General features: G+C 40.8%; 1 pseudogene; it reads right to left on the bottom strand.

The window, feature by feature from the left end:
* Nucleotides 1–3,357: 3,357 nt before the first annotated feature.
* On the bottom strand, nt 3,358–11,975 carry LOC124153290 (annotated as a pseudogene).
* Between the last annotated feature and the right edge of the window lie 6,890 nt (nt 11,976–18,865).

Below are 18,865 nucleotides of genomic sequence, written 5' to 3'. Positions count from 1 at the left end.
CGCGTGGAAAGGACGCTTAGCTAGCAGTGTTCCATGAATCAAAACAACTCGCTACTGGCTGTTTGTGTGTGTGCGTGTGTGTGCTCATGTGCGTGTGTTTTGCTAAGACAGTATGCTCGTCCGAAAAGAAGCTTCCCCGAGACGCCACGCGCGGCGCCGCCGTCGAGGCTGACAGGGCCGGGGCCCTGCTGAGCCCGAGCCCCGACGAAGCGGGCCCCGACCCCTCCACCCTCGACCCCCTCCACCCCCCGAAATGAAAATACATCGCCAGACAGCAGGAGGAGAGCATGCTTCTTAGGAGTCATGCCATTCGAGTGGGACGTGAAGAAGAGAACTCAGGGGTTTTCTCGACCCCGGACCCCCCTCACATCTGTAATGCCACTGTTGCGTTGTCATCCCGATGAGCTTTAGGACATTTAAAAGTGATTACTAATTAAATTAAAGATCACCTCTCATATCCAAATTATATAACACTACCAATGATGATTAATTAATGTCAAAGAATAACCCTGTCAATCAAAATTTGATATTTCTGTTAATTATGAAAAAGTGATGCCAATAAAAGTCCACCTGTTCAAATAATAATTACCTCACAAATTTACCGGTGAAAACTTTTCATAGCATCGTACGAAAGCAGTTTTCAGATATCATTGGCAAAATGATTTCTTCTCTATGGTGTTTAAGTGGTATCACCAAGAGAAACACATTTTTCATCAAAATGGTGTAACTGGTATCATCATTTTCGACGTGGAAATTTAATTACGTGATATATTATTTACATAGTTATGTCTAAAAGATATCACTATGCTTTTTGGGTAACATCACTCGTTGAAATTCATGAATATTGTCCTCGTCAAATGCTTTTTTCTCTCAGTTATGACTCCCTTTTTCGGTATAAAGTGCCATTCGAACAGCATGATGGGTAATCAGACAAATAAGGTGAAAAACACGACCCACGAATATTACAATACATTATTCACCCCCGCTCATTTTCAATCGGGAATATGCACAATATTTCTAAGTACTAGAATAAGAAGGATCTCACCTCAAATATACTCGCCGACAATTTTGCGGATGAATAATGTTTTTTAGCTTAGTTATGAGTCTTTAAAAATTAATCTTGATCGGCTGCTTGAAAACACGAGCGTGACGTCATGGAACGGTATCCACTAATGACAGACTGAGGAAGTGGGAAAAAAATGGTCTATGCAGTAGCTCAAACACAAATTTGGCGAAAATAATTGCTGTTTTTACGTCAAACTGCAAATTGTGATCATATTTTGGGTTGCCAAGGCGTTTTTGAAACAAATAAAAAGGATTGTTTGGGGAGATTTGGAAAGATAAAATGAAAATAAGATGATTGCAGATTGTGATCTACGTAACACACCTTCATCATTTTCTTAGTTGAGAAAATATATTGCAGTATGGATATTAAATAGAAAAACGAGTGAAAACCATATAAATTGTGAATAGTGCAACGTCGCTTATGTACCCCTACTTTCTCGCCAGAGAAGGTTTCTGCTCGTGTCCCAATGGACAAAAATGGGAGAAGAAAGTGGTTGATGACCTACAGAATGCAGTAAAACACTTTATTTACATTTTCAACGCAAGTACTTATTTCCCTACATAAGTCACCCTTGAATCAGAGTTACCCTAGGGTTTTATCGAATTAATAGTTTATCTCGGATGGCAAGCAAATTTAGGATGTAAACAGCCCTAGAAATTTACCTATTAATCTGCCCATTGTAGGATTAAATATAAAGGAAGGTGGCTTTTCACAGGAATAAATACTGAATACCATTAAACCAGGGGGAAAATAAGGATTATGCGAGGTAAGGATTTTGGAAAGGTAAACTCAAAATTTGCTATTGTGATGCCCATAACGTTCGCTGCATGTTAACGCAAATCTTAAAATTTCGACTCATTTTTGCAGTTCAAAATAGGAACTGGAGTAAATACAGCGTAAATAGTACTTGAAACTTATTTCTGTGTCTATCAAATACTTTTTGATTACCTTTTGACGATCATTTAGATCTCACCTTCGGCCGATTGGGGAAAACTATTTAATATCCCATGGGTAGTTTACTATGTGAATACATAAGATAGATGTTCAACTAGCAATGAATCTTTTAAATCTTACTGGGCTATAAATAAATATTTAAAAAACGCTAGTAGTATGATTTTTGTTAGTCGCATAATTAATTACCTGCTTGCTTATACTCCACGCATCGCGGTAATAACGAAGCAATCATTGTGTACTCAGGAAATCAGCCGCCATGAGAAAGTAAACTGTCGTATTGTGCCTTCTTAAATCCCCCTTAAGTTTATTTGTCCTCGAGGAAGTACCACAAGGCTCGTACATGATTCCTACTTCGATTTATGGCAATCAAGGCAATGAAGTGAATGGTGTACCGTGCGATGACGTCTGAAGCGTTTCAGGTCACGTGACTTCAAGCGATATTCGAGCGCTTTTAATTAACAATTAATAACGTTTGTGCATTCCAGGAGAGTTTTGGCTTATATATTTGGACTCGTGAGAAAATTGCCCATTCAATGAGACCTACTAGCATTATGAACAAATTTCATGCATGTTCCCCATTCTTTCCAAAAGACGCCACTCGTGGCACTGACAGAAGGACGATTTTCACGAGGAAATCGGCAAAAATGAGCGTTTTTGACCAAAATTTATTCGAGGGACGACATTAATTGTCGAATTTAATGTAACTTATTGAGAGTGATATTACTCTGAAGCAGGTATGGAGAGCAAGTGGATAGTTCTACAGACATCTTTGGTCCGCAGACTTTTTTGAAATCCGATTAAACAGCGCAGAAACTGGAATCGATAAAATAATGGATAAATGGTTACTTCTGACAGGCAATAGGCGGAGACAATATGACAGTTCCGCGTGCTGGATGGCAAACGCCTAGTTAAAAACCTTGGAATCGTCTTTCTCGCTTATGAATGGATGCACACAGGTTCCAACTCTTCTTCTGCTCTAAATGTACACGTAGAAATAGAGAAGAGCTATTATTGCCCCCTGCACCATCTGCCACCCACCACGCGATTCCCGGCTCTTACACTCCCCTGCACATAGTCAAGCTCATTGGCTCCCGACCACGCCCCGATGATATTAGCCCATTTATGCCGAAGGTTTGAAAAATGCGAATTTTAAACTGATTTCTACGTATTGTAGATAAAAATACGTATGAAAACAATATAAAAAAAAAAACAATGTATCTCTTGCCAATTGTTAATTACGAGGTGTTGCAAAAATGGAACACTAGGCAAATCCACTACTATGACGTACTCATTGATAGCATGCAAAACATTAGTTTCAGACAATTATTAACTAACTATTAAGAGTGATATGCAGGTGAACACTTCACATGCAATTATAAATAGCATTTTTTGCATTAATAAGTGTCATTTTTGTGACATTGGACACAGCGAGTTTGCTTTCCTTGCTTTACAATCGTATGATTCATGCCGTCATGATGTAAGTCAAGTTTATGATTCATAGATGGTCTCCCTTTCCCACCAGGCTCAGCAGTATTACCATATGTCTCCGTATAGTGGCAGACCACACGGCGATGGAATTCAAGAAGATCCATTGGCTTCACATCGTTTATTTTATGCAATTGCCAAGAATTTTGTAAAGTCAGCACAAAGCAGAATAACGAAAGGCTTGAGTATCATTTCTTTCCGCGGATTGATGCTTGTTACTTGTCAATATTTTTATCAGCTCGGTCCACTCCTCCCATATACTGATTATAGACCTTGATTTAATTTGGCTGACTTGTATCTTTTTTCTGCTTTTGAGAATAACGACTGACGACTGTTACAAAGGATTGACACCGGCACCATAAGATGCAACAGTCACAACACTGTTATCATTACATCTACAAATAATATTGTCCTTTCCATCAATTCGGTAATCAAATGTGACCCTATCTTTTCTTTAGGGCAGCATCAGATAGTAAAGGAGGTTTGTCTAGGCGATCTTTTCTCGCTGTTCCTGTTGCTTGGTGTCCCATTGAATGAATTTTATCAAGGAGTGTAATGCTTTTGAAAAAGTAGTCGAACACAAAATGGTATTTATCAGGATGCTGCCTTGTGAGTGCCTCAGTAAATTGCCAAACAACAGAAGCACCTACACCATATTATTGGTATTGAGTATTCGGGTTTTTTCATTGATAAGGCTGAAACCAACAAATGTAGCCTAGACGCGTTGGACCACACCAGAATATATGCCCAAATCGAATAGGATTACCGCGAATGAACTGTTTCCACCCGTGACGACCAAAATAGGGAATCATGACCTAATCAAAGCTGAAGTATATTTCATTTGGTACAAATTTCATGAATCTGTCATTCAGTTGCTCAATGAGAGGTCGCAGCTTGGAAAACTTGTCCATGAGGTTCAAGCTAGAATTGTCAGCAACATACGAATTTAAAAATATTGCTTCAAATGAATCACGTCTCATTGCACCACTTACTAGAAAATAATGCAAATCTGGTCTTTACTCTCAAAACATTTGCCGTCTCGGAACAGAGATTCCACCTCATCAGAATTTATACCCACTCAGGAAAATTATTCCCAAAAAATGACACTCACCGACAGTCAGTTCAAGGTTTACGCCCTTACTTGAGGCATGTAAATTGGAATGTTTGACAATCATATCAATCACTTCAATACCCAGAAAGAGTTATAAATATTCGGAAGGGGTTTTCATTTTCGTGATATTTTCTTCTGAAACTCTACCTCCTACTGGCTAGACAGTCACATCGGCTTTCTTCTATTTGCGCACCATTGGTGCAGCGAGGGGGGATTTTGGGAGATAATCCCCCCCAGAGTTCATAAAAACTTTTAAATTCAATCCATTTTACTTAATTGGATAAATATTACTTGTAGAATAGTGCAAGGACTAATAAAATATCCCTCAAAATCCGTAAAACTCACAATTTTGAACCATTTATCAAAAACATTTTCTCGGGGAGGGCACCCAAACCTATTTCCCGGTTTTCCATTGAACCCCCCAGAATTAGTTGCACCCAAACCCCCCCACGCCTTTATTCCTAGCTGCGTGCCTGCTGCGCACAACTTTGGTCACCTTTTTTCTTTGAGCAAGAAGAGGCTGAGGCGAATCAGAAGCTGATACACCGTCATTTTCAGTAGTATCACCATCCGGTATCAGCAAAAGGTCAGCATGGTCAAAGTTCTCTTCAGAAGAACCATGAATGAGATGAGCGGAAGCGCGCAACAATGAACCGGGAAGATTATTAATTGTTCCAAATCTAATTGCTCATTTGATTCAAAATTAAAGTGAATATTTCAGAGTGCCTGAATGCATGCATAATAGTAGTGGATTTGCCTAGTGTTCCAAAAATGGAACACTGTTAAATAAATGCTTATAACTAAAACAAAATACATTGTTAAAAAATTATCCTCCTTAAACACAATAGGTTAACTATTACTGAACGTGGAGGGAAACATTTACAACATTCGGGTGTAATGGTAAATAGTTATTAATATAACATTTGAGATGGCCTCAGAAAAACCGCCTTGAAATAAAAGACCGATATTTCTCAACACACCATCTGCGATGGGTTGGCAAAACTGACTAATTCTTTGCGCCCCGTAGTGCAATATACCTTTACAAAAGGTATAGAAAGAAAAACCATGACATATCGGTGTGTAATGAGTCGAAATCATCAAATTAAAAAGTCGCGTCAGGTGTTCCAAAAATGGAACACTAGGCATATATGGGTTAGAAACTCAATACCGGATTACGATAATTTTTAATGTCGTCGTTTGGTGACAATGATGAATGACATCTGGAGGGACCGAAAAATCGCACAACCATTTATCACCAATTTTCAAAACTCAATATCATGTTCCCTATTAATTTAAATATCGTAGTGCTCCTTTTCATATCGACGAATCGCCGAGGCGTATTCCAGACTGGTGCCTTGGCTTTCGAGCGAAGAAGGAATTCCCGCAAATGGAAATGTCTCGGGAGAGTAGCATTTGAATGCCCCTCAGGCGGATTTGGGGGGGAATTTGCCCTTGAGGGCCGACTGCGTCACCTTAAGCCAAATTCCCCCTTCCACGCAATCTGCTAAGCATACAGTGATCATCAGTCAGGGATGCATCTACGTAATTTCAAGTGTCTCTGTATTTAACCAAATTTCTGTTTCTGCCAACTACACATCTACTTCTGCAATTTGTTGCTGAAAATAAAGGAATCGGGTAGCCTGCGTGAATTTGGTTTAACAAGTATAAAGAAAAATGACCCACAAGATATTTCATTTAGGGTGGAAAATAAATTCCCCCGCACCGTGAATCGAACCACGACCCCTTGGCTCCACGATAATTTCACGGATATCCCAAACGAACTCGAGAATGATTGGCATGGCAGAAAATCCATCCCCTCCACTTCCGGGAAGCCAAAGGTCCGAGGTACGATCCCCGGTCCACGGGATTTTGTTCCAGTGGAAATCAATGAGAATTTCACGCGAAAGCATTAGAATGTCCGTCCTTTGGCGCGATTGCTGTTCAGCGCAGTCGCGGGTTCTTTGAAGGCCTCATTTCCGCTGCGTTGGGAGTAGCATACTGCACCGCTCAAATTGCCACGGGAAGCATGCATAGCGCGGCGGCACAAAGTCCGTGCTTTGAGCCCCGCCCACACGGCTGAAATCGAAAAAGGCTGCACAAAACCTCAAAAACGATTTTTTTTAGTGCGGAATTAGAAACTTGGCACAGTTGTTGCCAATACATTAGTGCATTTTATGACGCAAACCAATGTCCATTGGTTACTTTTTTAAACTAATTACTTGGCCTCAAAGTTGAACAAATTTTGCAAAATTTGGCCGCATTGACCTTTTTCAAAATTCAGCATGTTATAACTAATGTGATACCTTCTGTAGAAATAAAATAGAAACAAAAATTTATAATATTATTATGCGGTTTATTATTGTTGATTCTTGGCAACTTTCACGACTCAGTTTTATTATTTGTGGCCGATACGATACAAAATGGCGGACCCTGTTTTTCGTCGAAATTTTGAGTTCATGTAGGTTTATAAAAAAGAATCACCGAGTTATATCGAGATAATTACACCGCAAATACAGCAAAATATATAGAGTATGATACCAAAAGGAGAATTGTGACCTCCTGCGATGCCGAAATTAAGATCGATTTTTCAAATGCGCGGCACAGTTCGGAGCTTGCTGCCGGCCACGGGGAATTACGTGCTCGACAGATGTTGGACCTTGAATCTTTTATAGTCGATTAATTGTATAAAAACTACAATGTGTTAGTGCCACATTTATTTTACATTTCATATAACCTAATTTCTTCGCTCTCTTGCGATATTTATCGTCGATACAATATAAACTGAATAATTCTGTTTATCGTCGAAAATTTGTTTATTTGGGATTATAAGAAAATGATCACCGAGTTACCTCGAGATATTTTTGTTAACATCACAGCAAATTTTTTAGTGTGTCCATCCAAAGAAATCAACTACGACCTTTTGCATCAAGCAAAATAAAATCGATGTTTTTGCCGCGCGCGCAGTCCGCGGCAGCTGCCTGATGGTATGGAATGCCGTGACGCGACGTACATAACAATTTGCTATGTACAATCTTATAGCCTTTGATACCGATATATTTAGCTTTTATTTTAATTCATTTAATTAATTACCGCTAACCATTTTTATTTCACAGGAGATTGATGTCACTATAAAGCAATGAATTTCCTTCTCAACTCATAGTTACGGAATAGTCATTATTTTTCCATAAATTTCCGAACTAGCTGAAATCAGAATTTGACAATTTTGTGTGCACATTGTGTGGGTAACATTTCTTTTTAGGCTACTTTTTACGTCAAATATGGAATCATGTTAACAACCTAACGGCCAGCCTACTTCTGGTGTGTATTTGCCCGTCTATCCCGCTTAGGATGTCGTAAAAAGGTGCTTTTTATTACCCCGTGCTCTTTGTGTACGTTCCCTCTGAGCTATTTTCGAAAAACTGGAAATGAAACGCTCCAATGGCCGTAACAGGGTTACCCAATAGGTTACATGGGAAACCCAGGGTTACTCTGTTACGGCCATTGGAGTGTTTCATTCCCTAGTTGACCTCGAGGCCGTAAAGCTCTCCTTTTCATCTATATTTTCGAAAATTCCGCTTCCAGACAGATGTTTGAATTTAATTTTGAGTGATCAGTAAAATAGGTAAGTTGTGCTACGGTGATTTTCGGTTGTACTCGGATACACGCATTTTGGTTATTCAGAACTCCTGAGAATCTGATAGTGATTCTTCTCTAGATGCCTTTGTGGCATCAGTCATTCACCAGATATCTATCACCCAACCTGGTGAGAGATTTTCATTTGGAGTTCTTAATAATTTGTCTTGTTATACATACGTGGAGCTGGCATTTTCTTTCTTTTTAGCTAACATTGACACCTCTCAAATTGACCCTTTCTTCAATTTCGACGTATATTTTGTGTTATTGGTTACTCGATTGCCTGATATGGAGCCACAGTTGATTTGAAAAACCAAACAAATGTTTGGGGAAAGCATTAAATGTCTGGTCTCGAGGTTACTCTTTCAATGCTTTATTAAAATTGTTGAATCCGGAATTCAAACGATCGTCGTATGATGCGATTGATATAACGAGAATTATGTGACGGAAAAATTCACTCACAAGGAAACATTTAAGATATCAAAGGTCTAAGTAATAGTCTCAACCGATTTTTTAATCGATCGCAAATTAAATAGGAAGTGTCATCAGAAACCACTCGAGAATATCAACCAGTGAAGACTGATTTTGTCACCTCCTTCTAACTTCGATTCCATTAATATCGAACACAGCACAGATAATTACAAAGAAAACCCGAGGCTTTCGGATTTCGAAAAAAATTCAATGCGAGCAATATCTGCGAAATTTGTTCAACTTTGAGGCCAAGTAATTTGTTTAAAAAATTAACCTGTGAAAAATGGTTTGCGTCAAAAATTACAAATGCATTGACAACAACTTTGAAAAGTTCTTCCGAAAAGAAATTCCGCACTCGTAAAAATCCCTTTTGAGGTTTTGTCCAGCTTTTTCCGATTTCAGCCCTCTGTTCCCCGGTGCGAATTTTTTCCCACGTAAATGTGAGATGGACAAGCGAGAGCCAACTACGAGCTGAACCCTTAAAGGACGAACGTTGAAGATGCATCGACACGGTGAGTAGCAACGTGATTCAGAAATCCATACAATACGCCGCTTTTTCACCGTCGTAAAGTGTCCCTATGACTAGTTTGTCCATGAAACGATAAATATATGATATTCTTGAGCACTTTAATAACCAGAGGTATTCCTGAGTCACGGCCATTCTATATTATAATTTCCGAGTCGACAGCACCAAAAACTAATTTTCTCCATCGATGCAGCTAAAATTGAGATTTCCACAATCTGTCAAGTGTTAATAACATGAACGTTTGTGCTCAAAATGATTTTATCTTTACAATAAAAAATAGTTTCCATACTTTTCCATAATTACGAAATTCCCAATGCGGTTTCCTCATCTCTGTACCATTTCAAAGTATTCTGTACAAGGGACTAGAAAGCCTCACGCAATTGCTGAAACCGGTTGGGTTATAAAATCATTGTGGAAAAGCACAAAGTCTATTATTTATGTGCAACAATCCGCAGGTGGGGAGATGGAGCTGAGTGAAAGTCTTGTACAATGCATTTTTGATCACCCCTAGGGGATTTCCGTCTATTCAACATGAGTCCTCATTCCCCGCTGCCATTCCAGCCCCATCGCAAGCCTTCCTCGGCCACGCACGCCGCCGCTTCCAACGAGACCCTTGCGCATCGTGAGCCAACCCTCCAGAGCCTCTCTCCATAAATTCGTCCGATTTATTCAAGCGGTGAGTGGAGCATAGATGCGCACAGACTTTTGGAAACGGCAGCATCTCCGATACAAATTAGGTCAACCTATACGGATAACAGGAGGATTTGTTTCCTTCATGATTTGCCATCCATTAACCAAGGGTTTTACTGAGATAATTTCTACTAGAAACGCTTTACTCCACTCTAAAATTTAACGTAAAAGAAGAAACTACGAGTGAAATATTCAGGTGTAGACAGGCCATCCGGAGGCTGGTTAGATTCCTTACTCCTCCACACTTTTCCTACCCTGAAGTCATTTCAAATGGATGCCTGTCGTCTCGTTCCAAAATGACTTCTAGTCCTTCACCAACGATATCCTAACAGACATACTTCTTGCCTTCAAGAAATACTTTCACTATATTTAATATCTTAGAAATTTTATGGAGCCTCCGGAGAAAACAAGCAGTTCCATCAATTTTACACGGCAGTAGAAAATAAAAACCACTGAACTTTAATCCATCACTTTATTCCTTACCGATCTGGCGTTTTAACGGAAATGTGTCATACTTACGAAGTCAAAATTAGAAAATTTTCCCGGTGGATATAAAAAAAATTAAATGGCAAAAAAGGGAATCGGAGCACCTAACATGGCAACAAATACGGCATAATATTTAAGGATAGTATAAGAGCTTCGAGGTAAGGGCAAAATTCATGAAATGCACTGTGAGGAGCATATTTATTTTTGATAGCGAGGCAAGGACGTTAACAGCAGCAGAGAATCAAGAGTGGATATATTCTAAATGTGATGCTACCGAATAATGATAAATGTACTGAAAGAAAAAGCAGATCAACCGCGTAAGTTATGAGGAAATCCCAAGAAGAGTGGACGCCCGATGAGGACAACTGTCGGGAGTGGAGGGTACGAAAGGCGAATGACTTACGCCTGACACGTTATTAAGGATACGATTGGTAAATTTGAAACGGAGTCAGAAGACTGTTGATTTAAGACGATGATGGCATTTTTGAAAATTCCATTTTCTGCCATTTATGGTGCTAACGACCTCTTTGGAGGAAAAAAAACCATAAAATCAAGCGCGAAACGGACCAAGCCGCAGTTCCATTCCGATGAGAATAGCAACGTACCCAAGTCCCAGTTTCTGCAATCCAATGTTGAATCAATTATTCGCCGCCCGAGCGAAACGCCGATGAAGTGATGCGGGTGGCGTGCGGTCCAATGGGATCCGTGCCGTGATAGGATCACGTGACGCGCTAAAGAGCGCCCCCTCATGGAGGGGGGGGAGGGGGTGTGGGCCACTCCTGGGAAGCTGCCGGGGAGCGTTTTAACGAACTATCATAGGGTGTTCAGGAAGCGCTCCTAGCGAAGTGCGATATGGCGTGAAGGGAGATAAGAAATATGAAATAGACAAAACATGCTGAAAAAAGTTATTGAAATAAATTGGAAAAAATATAAAAGAAATTAAAGTGTACATGTTTGTTTAATTAGTATTTTTGGATGAAATTCCTCTTGGCCTTCCACACCCGCCAAAGCACACGGTGCGGCACATTTCATCCAAAAATACTGTTCACACAACCGTGGGAGGTGAAATGGGAACAGCAGAACATGCGGTTGGAAACACGAAAATCACTTGCACTTGAAGCACCAAATGTTTACAACCGGTTGCCAGCTGCCACTCCAGCAAAGTTTCTCTTTGCTACGTCATGTAGTTCAGCTGCTATGGTGAGGAAAAGGGCAAAACTTCCGGGGCAAAACTTCGGGGGAAAAACTCGGGGGCTATCCCTCCGGCCAGTGCCCTCAAACATTGATCCCCGCACCACTGTAAATTTTCTGTACATGGGGCATCCCCCCCCCCCCCCCCCCCCCCCCGAAATTCGGCACCAAAACCTGAAATCCACAATAAGCAACGAATCGTCACCGAAATGGGACAGGGGGGGGCGATGCACTCACTAACACACTGTCCAAATGGCTAAGATCTGCAAACCAAGCTTTGAGCACATCCTCAGTTTGAGAACTGGGCACTCGCCGCGGAGTGTGATGACGAGGTAGACACTGCCGAAAGGAGCCGCGACCATCGCTGGCGGTGGTCGGACTCGAGCAATCCTCGGCGCGACGTCACGAACCCCTTCGCTTGCATAAATTGTCCTGTGTGATGCGGAGTAGGCGAGCCGTTTTCATTCTCCTTCCGCGACACCTCCTAAATGATCCCAAAGCACTCGATTCCAGAACACTACGATCAAACGCTTCCGTCTCGCCTGCGTGCTTTGCGCAAATACAACCTGCGCTGTCTTCTGCCCTTTCCACTCCGCTGTAACAAATTGGTAATCCTTCATGAAAGTCCCATGAGCAATATTGGTCCATCCTACTCACGGGAAGCGAGTAAAGAAACAGGAGAAATGTGGGAGGGCGTTTGATTCACTCCAACGACAGAGAGCGATCATTTGGGGAGCGGCGCTCGAAAAGCGAAGTGTTAGGGAGTGCTCGCAGACAGAGAAGCTTGGTGGCGTGGATCGTGCAGACTCCGCCCAGCGCTTCGACTGGGCCGAGAGATAATATGCGGGAGAGAAGAAAGATTTACTTTAAAGTGAAATACTGAAAGCAGATTTTCCTCTTTAGATGATACATGAAAACTGAAGGAGCGTGGTTTGTACATTTTTAGAGCCCTGCGATGAAATCATGAGCGCCCTTGTTATCACAAAATTCGGATTCTGCACGCTAATGCGGAGAATCAATAAACTTCTCTCCTGTCATCAGTCAAGATTAAGAAAAGAGATGAAGAATCTCAGGGCAACGGATACGAGATAGGCAAAAGGCGTCCTCAGCAGCAGTGATGGCCACCATCGTAATGTTAGGAGAGAAGTAGTCATTCAGGAAACAATATAACTGCAGCCGTCGCAACATTGTTTCCGATTCTTGCGTTTATATTTTTCCTGTTTTTTCCCCGCTTTCAATCAGTTTCTCAATTTGGTTTTCGAGGGCATTCATTTTGAAGATTTGATCCAAATTTCACCTATTGATGGTGTTTGCAGTGAAAACGGTTAAACGACTCTCCAGACGGAAGTGGGCCATTTGAAAAAAGCGTTTATTTGAGTTTGAGGGATGGAAATGGATAGATTTGAGTGCTGGATGCCGAGTGGAGGAACGGGAGAGAGGAACTTCCTCATCTCATAGCGGCTCATGCCAGCGCTCAGTTTACCCGCGACCCAAGACCACACAAGTATGACGGATGATGGAGAAAACCACATACGCATCCATTAATTATGATTCACCAACTTATAAACTGAGGGCAATACTGGTCAAATCAGCAGCAGAGTGAAATTGAAGCACGCATGAAGGGTGACGTAGGTCGAAATTTCCAACAATAAAGATACTTCGTAAGGGAAAGATATTTTAAGGAGAAAAATTAAGTTAAGACGAATCAGACTCTCTTTCTTGATAGCTCTAGAAGAAAAATCGAATCTTAACGCCCAATTTTAATGAGTTGGTGACGTTACTAGAGTTTTATTCCTATGCGCGTTCAGGGAGTAGGATTCATTGAGGAAAGGATCGCTCGCAAGGGTGAGAAAATGGCAATACTAATTCAAGGCAGGCAAAAATGAGACCCGCTCGGTGCATGACGTCACCAGAGTGCAATGCGCGCTCGGCAAAAGCAATGAAACTAGATATGTTTTTCCAGTCCCTACGGGAGCATCAAGGAAGTACATCCCACCATATCCATTATTCACAGCTTCTATCAACGTATTGTACCCAATCCTTTGTTGTTGATTCAATTTAGGAACATTTGTTTGAACTGTTCTGGCCAATGCTTCAGTGTCATACTGTTGTTTTCTTAGTAACTCGTGGTTTAATGCATCGCGCATCGGACGAATGGGTGATATCATACCCAAACACGACAATACTTTATTTTTCATCATTATACTATAATTTTCATGTATCATGATCAATGTGTCATTGTAAATTCCTGCCGTCACTGGCAGTGTAGGATTGAAAGCCTGACAGCGTACGCGATGCAGAACATCCTCCGACAATTCATCCCTATATCTCACCCACAAATCTTTCGAATTCGAGGGGAAACCTGTCGATATGATAATTGCAAAGATTGTTCGAATTGGATGCGGCATTGAAGATATGACGGAATCCTTGAGCGTACCATCCCGATGTGAATCGTTCTCAAACAACTGTAATCGCTGACACTCCTCGCGGTAAGTCGCGCACATATGTCCATCGATTGTTCTCAGTTGTTGAAACGATGTTGGACCGCGATCATTCACCAATAACAATCGAAGATAGAAGCATTCGTCGTTACTTGGATGCACTGTGTTGACGAGACCTAGAGCGTCTGAAGCAAATACATTTTGATGACCTTCAACCGGTGTTCCTTGTTTTCGACGCTGAAACGATTTCAATGATGCTTTCCATGTGCATATGCATGCGTTGCATATTAGCAAGCAAAAAAGTGCGAGCGAAAATATCTGTTTGACAAGCTGAGAAGAAACTTGTCAATGTGATCAGTGATGGACGTTCCGCTCTGGCTGACGATTTCTTTTGACTGAAATACACTCGTTTTCCATTTTCTAGATGAACTGCCGAATGGACTACTGCAGTGTGTCTTTCATGGATCGCAAATGGAAAGATACGCCAAAGTGCTTCATTGCTGCTTACATAACGACCCATCTGATAATGGGATACTTCGTTATTTGCATTTTTTACAGCAAATACGGCCTTTGTTGGCATATTAGCATATGCACTTAAGTGACTTGAAGGGGTTAAAATATTCCACATAGATGTGAGCCTCATAAGCTTTGGACAATATTGGCGAGTACGGCACCATCCAACGATTGTCCACGCCAAAATTTGGCCCTTTTATCCTCACAACTACCGATCGCCCATTGTCTGCAACTGAAAGTCGACGATACAATGGTTATCCGTCATTTCCCGTGATGGTTTCAGCAATCAGGCCTCTCGGGTATCGCTTGGAACACTTACCGTCGACCATACAGTTGCTTATAAAATTCGAGGAATCAAGCGAGATGGAGTGGAATTGATTCATAATGAAACTTGACTTGGAATTTTCCACAAAAATCGAGTTTCGATGCTACTACATCATTATCAAGGTCGTCACCTTGATAATGATGTAGTAACATCGAAACTCGAGTTGGATTAAACTTATTTTTGTGGAAAATTGCAAGTCAAGTTTCATTATCATACTGTTGCTGTTGAGAATTCCGCAGGGGCCATGTATCACGTGTTTCGCCACGACCGCTCCAGCAATCATGGATCAGCTGTTTCATCAGAAATTTCTGCTGAAATGATGGAATCATTCCAACATCCAACAACGGACTTGGCTATACACACGATGCTTAAATTCATCAGAGATTTTAATATTTGTTCATAAACTCTGGCAGGGATGTCATGTCTATCAGGTGGTGTTTGGCTGTGCAGCAATTCCTTCTTGATTTCCAACCACTGTGGGTTACTGGTGAATGCAATGAATAGGTCTGGGCGGCCATATTGTCTAACAGACGACATCGCATCTAGCGCGTACTCAAGCATGTGGAACGGGGTTCCAGTGTACGAGGCCGGAAAAATTGTCATTCTTCCCACGTTGCTTGAATTGCCATCGGCATTAAAAGCATCACCAAGATGAGTGTATTCTTCAAATCGAAGGTCCTGCTGGTTCAAGCGGATGTAAGTCTATTGTTTAGTCTCAATTTTGACATACCTACATATCAATTTCAACCTAATGCTAGACTGAACTAGTCTAGAGCGAACTACTCTTTGTGTTCTATGTCCGGGCCTGCTCTCCGGCTGTGGCGCTGTGCGCACGATTTGGACTGCTTGTGGCATCATATGCTCAGCAGTCCAGCAACATCTGGTCCGGTAGTGTCCGAAAATATCCACTGGGATGAAAGACGCCTCGATAGCTTAACTGGCTGAAGCACTCGACCGGAAATCGAATCCCGGCCAGGGCAAATGATTTTTTCTCTGTGGATCTTTCGCACATAGAAATGTGATTTATTTCACCTTCACGGATCATGAGTCCACATAACTAAAAATTCATAGCACTAACCTTTTTATTGGCATCAGCCTGCAATTATGATAAAAGATTACATAAATGTATTGAATTAAAAAATATTATTTTGCCTTGATTAATGCAGTTACTTTTTTATTAACCATTTTGATATTACAATGGAATCCGTCTCCCCCTGCCAAAAGATTAATAGATACTGTAAGGCATCATATGTCTTGTGTGTTTCAATTCACTGTTCCGACGATGAAGCACGATATTTCTTGATTCAAAATTTTCTCCATCAACCAAAATAGACACTTCGTTGATTGTTGGTGAATTAAATCTCCTTGAGTGCTCACCGGATTTGTATTTTGTCAGCTCTAATGACGATTTTATGGCTGCCGAATGGCATCCGATCCAATGCTATTTGAAATTTTTGACTAAATCGTTGTTCTGATGAAGAAATGCCTGTAGTTCTTGGACGATAGTTCGCTTCACCGTTGGATTGTGAGCACAACGCGTATCAACTTCCGCGACTGGGTCGCCCAGAATATAATTAGTAAAAATTGATGATCTGCATGTGGTAGCGGTAACAGGGCTCCCAGCAAGTGATAAATTTGTTCTTGCAATCATTTAAGAAATGCCACATTGTTTATGAAATGAATACAAATTTGAATTTTGTTAGATAACAATATGCTATAATACCTACCTTGTAAGTGGGCATGAAATTTTCCTGCACAATATGCGTTGCACCAAATGAAGTCATTTGAAAACAACTGTTATAATTTTGAATGCTAGCCAAAAAGTGTTTTGGGTAATTTCCGATACCAGAAACTAATGATCGCAATGGATCTGGTGGAGGAAAATATTGTGGCATTTTCACTTTATTACCAGCACAACATAATGGATCAGATTCACTGCTGTGTTTTAAAAAGTTACAGTACTGACAAATAGTCTTAATTTCCCGAATTTTCACTGATTTTTCGGCACAGATATCTACTTCCCGATCGTAGCTGAAAGCTATACGTTCCAGGATCACAGGGGCACAGTGCCTGAGGAATCGTACAATTTCATTGTGTCGTGCTCGCTGCTGTTCCATTTGATTTGCTCGAACTCGCCTGTTTGTCCCATTTTCAGTCACTCTGTGCTCCATATAACTGCGCCATACCGACACGACAGTTACTATTATTTGTCGCTAGCTGGTCATCAGTTTGGTTCGCACGTAAGGTAGCTCGTCGCACATTTGATTGTACTCGACGTCCTAAGTTGGGTCGTCTTCTCGTTGGCATTTTAAGTGATCGAAGGAAAGGAAGTTATCGCGCACTTTTCAGTAAAGAGTATTGCTATATCAAACTATATATACAAATAACTTTCTGAGCATAAACAATAAAGTATTAGCAACGAAATTAGCTCAAAGAAAGGGAAGAAAGTTTTCATGTTGTGAATAAATAATGGCAGACGAACTTTTTAATTTAGCTGTAACAAAGTAATAAATTTGTGAATGAGCTCAGAAAGAAAATATATCCTGGTAAATTAACTTAGAGATGTCAAACTACGTAAACAAGGATCGTCAAGGGGACAGTAAGCCGAAAACGCTAAAATTTCAGCATTTTTATGAATGTTTTTCCAAAATTCGCCGTTTATCACGTGGTAAACGAAAATCGAATGCAAGAACAAAAATAAGTATTTATTTTTTTCCAATGGGTTATGTATCAACTGTATGCGAGCATTATCACTAATTTAAACGTGTGAAAAAAAAGGACTGCAGGCATTAATAACGAACTTTACATGTATTTATTTTGTATATAGGCCAGAGCCCTCTTTAGAGCGCTTCAGAAAAAATTATCACCGTTTAGACCTTCCTTGAACTACCAAAAAATATTTCAAAACCAAAATTTGTGAAATTGGTCCAGCCGTTCTCGAGTTTTAGAAAAAGGCAGAGAAATTCATTTTTATTATATAGGTTTATAAGTGAACACAAAAAAATGTTGCATAGGAAACACCAACGCCTTTTAAGCATAAGGGTTAAGCGTATTTGAGTTAACAAGCGTCGTTCTGACTTGAGGCTGACATCAGACGAAAATAAACAGCACTTGCTCTCCCTTGCCTCAGAGGCAGGCGTATCTCAGGTGCAATCGAGACTAACTCTTATGTATCACTCAGCCTCCTATAGCTCGCTCTACGCCAAACACATCCCTCCCCTAAATCTCAAAGAGTTTTTCACAACTTCTCGAACTCATATTTTCTCAGCCTCCAGTGCATAAACTCTATATCCTCTCGTAAGTGTAAGTTTTGGAAACTTCCCGCACGACGGCGTTCTCACAATCTATTCTCCGCGACAGCCTCCAGACTTTCTTCATGGAATATTCGCCTCGTTTGTTTTTTGCTCTCCAAATCTGCCGCAGCTCGTTATTAATATATGTATATAAACTCGGCCAAGATATTGCGAGCACGAGGAAGATGCCCGTCCATTCTGAAATCTCCCACTTGTCTTCGCTTCCATATCTTCCATGGCGCACCGGAGGGCATCGCGAGTACAGCGTTTAAAGCAGCATCCTGCACATCATGATGATCGCGAAAAATGCGATTTAAATCGAAAAGGAAATGCACGGGGCCTGAGTCACTGTTAACAACATCATTACTTCCGGTTAATTATATTCTCTCGGTTTTCTGGAAACGGATATTAGTTGTTGACAAAATTTGTCTCAGGTATGACATGGAGAGTTTTCTCATCATTGTAAATGAGAAGTTAAGACGTCGTAATTCCATGATTGTTTAAATTATTTAACCGACCGTAGTTTCGACGACGAAATTTATAATCATGGACAAATACCAGGGAGCAAACACACGAGTAACGAATAGAATATCAATAGGTACTCTCGAATTTTATTCACGGATATCGTAAATATAACCATCTTCCTCCGAATGCTCCTTCCCCCTCCTCATTCCGCATCT

Source organism: Ischnura elegans, chromosome 2, assembly GCF_921293095.1.
Source record: "Ischnura elegans chromosome 2, ioIscEleg1.1, whole genome shotgun sequence".
NCBI lineage: Eukaryota > Metazoa > Arthropoda > Insecta > Odonata > Coenagrionidae > Ischnura > Ischnura elegans.
Note: the sequence above shows the minus strand (reverse complement) of the source record. Positions and strands in the feature narration are given on the sequence as shown.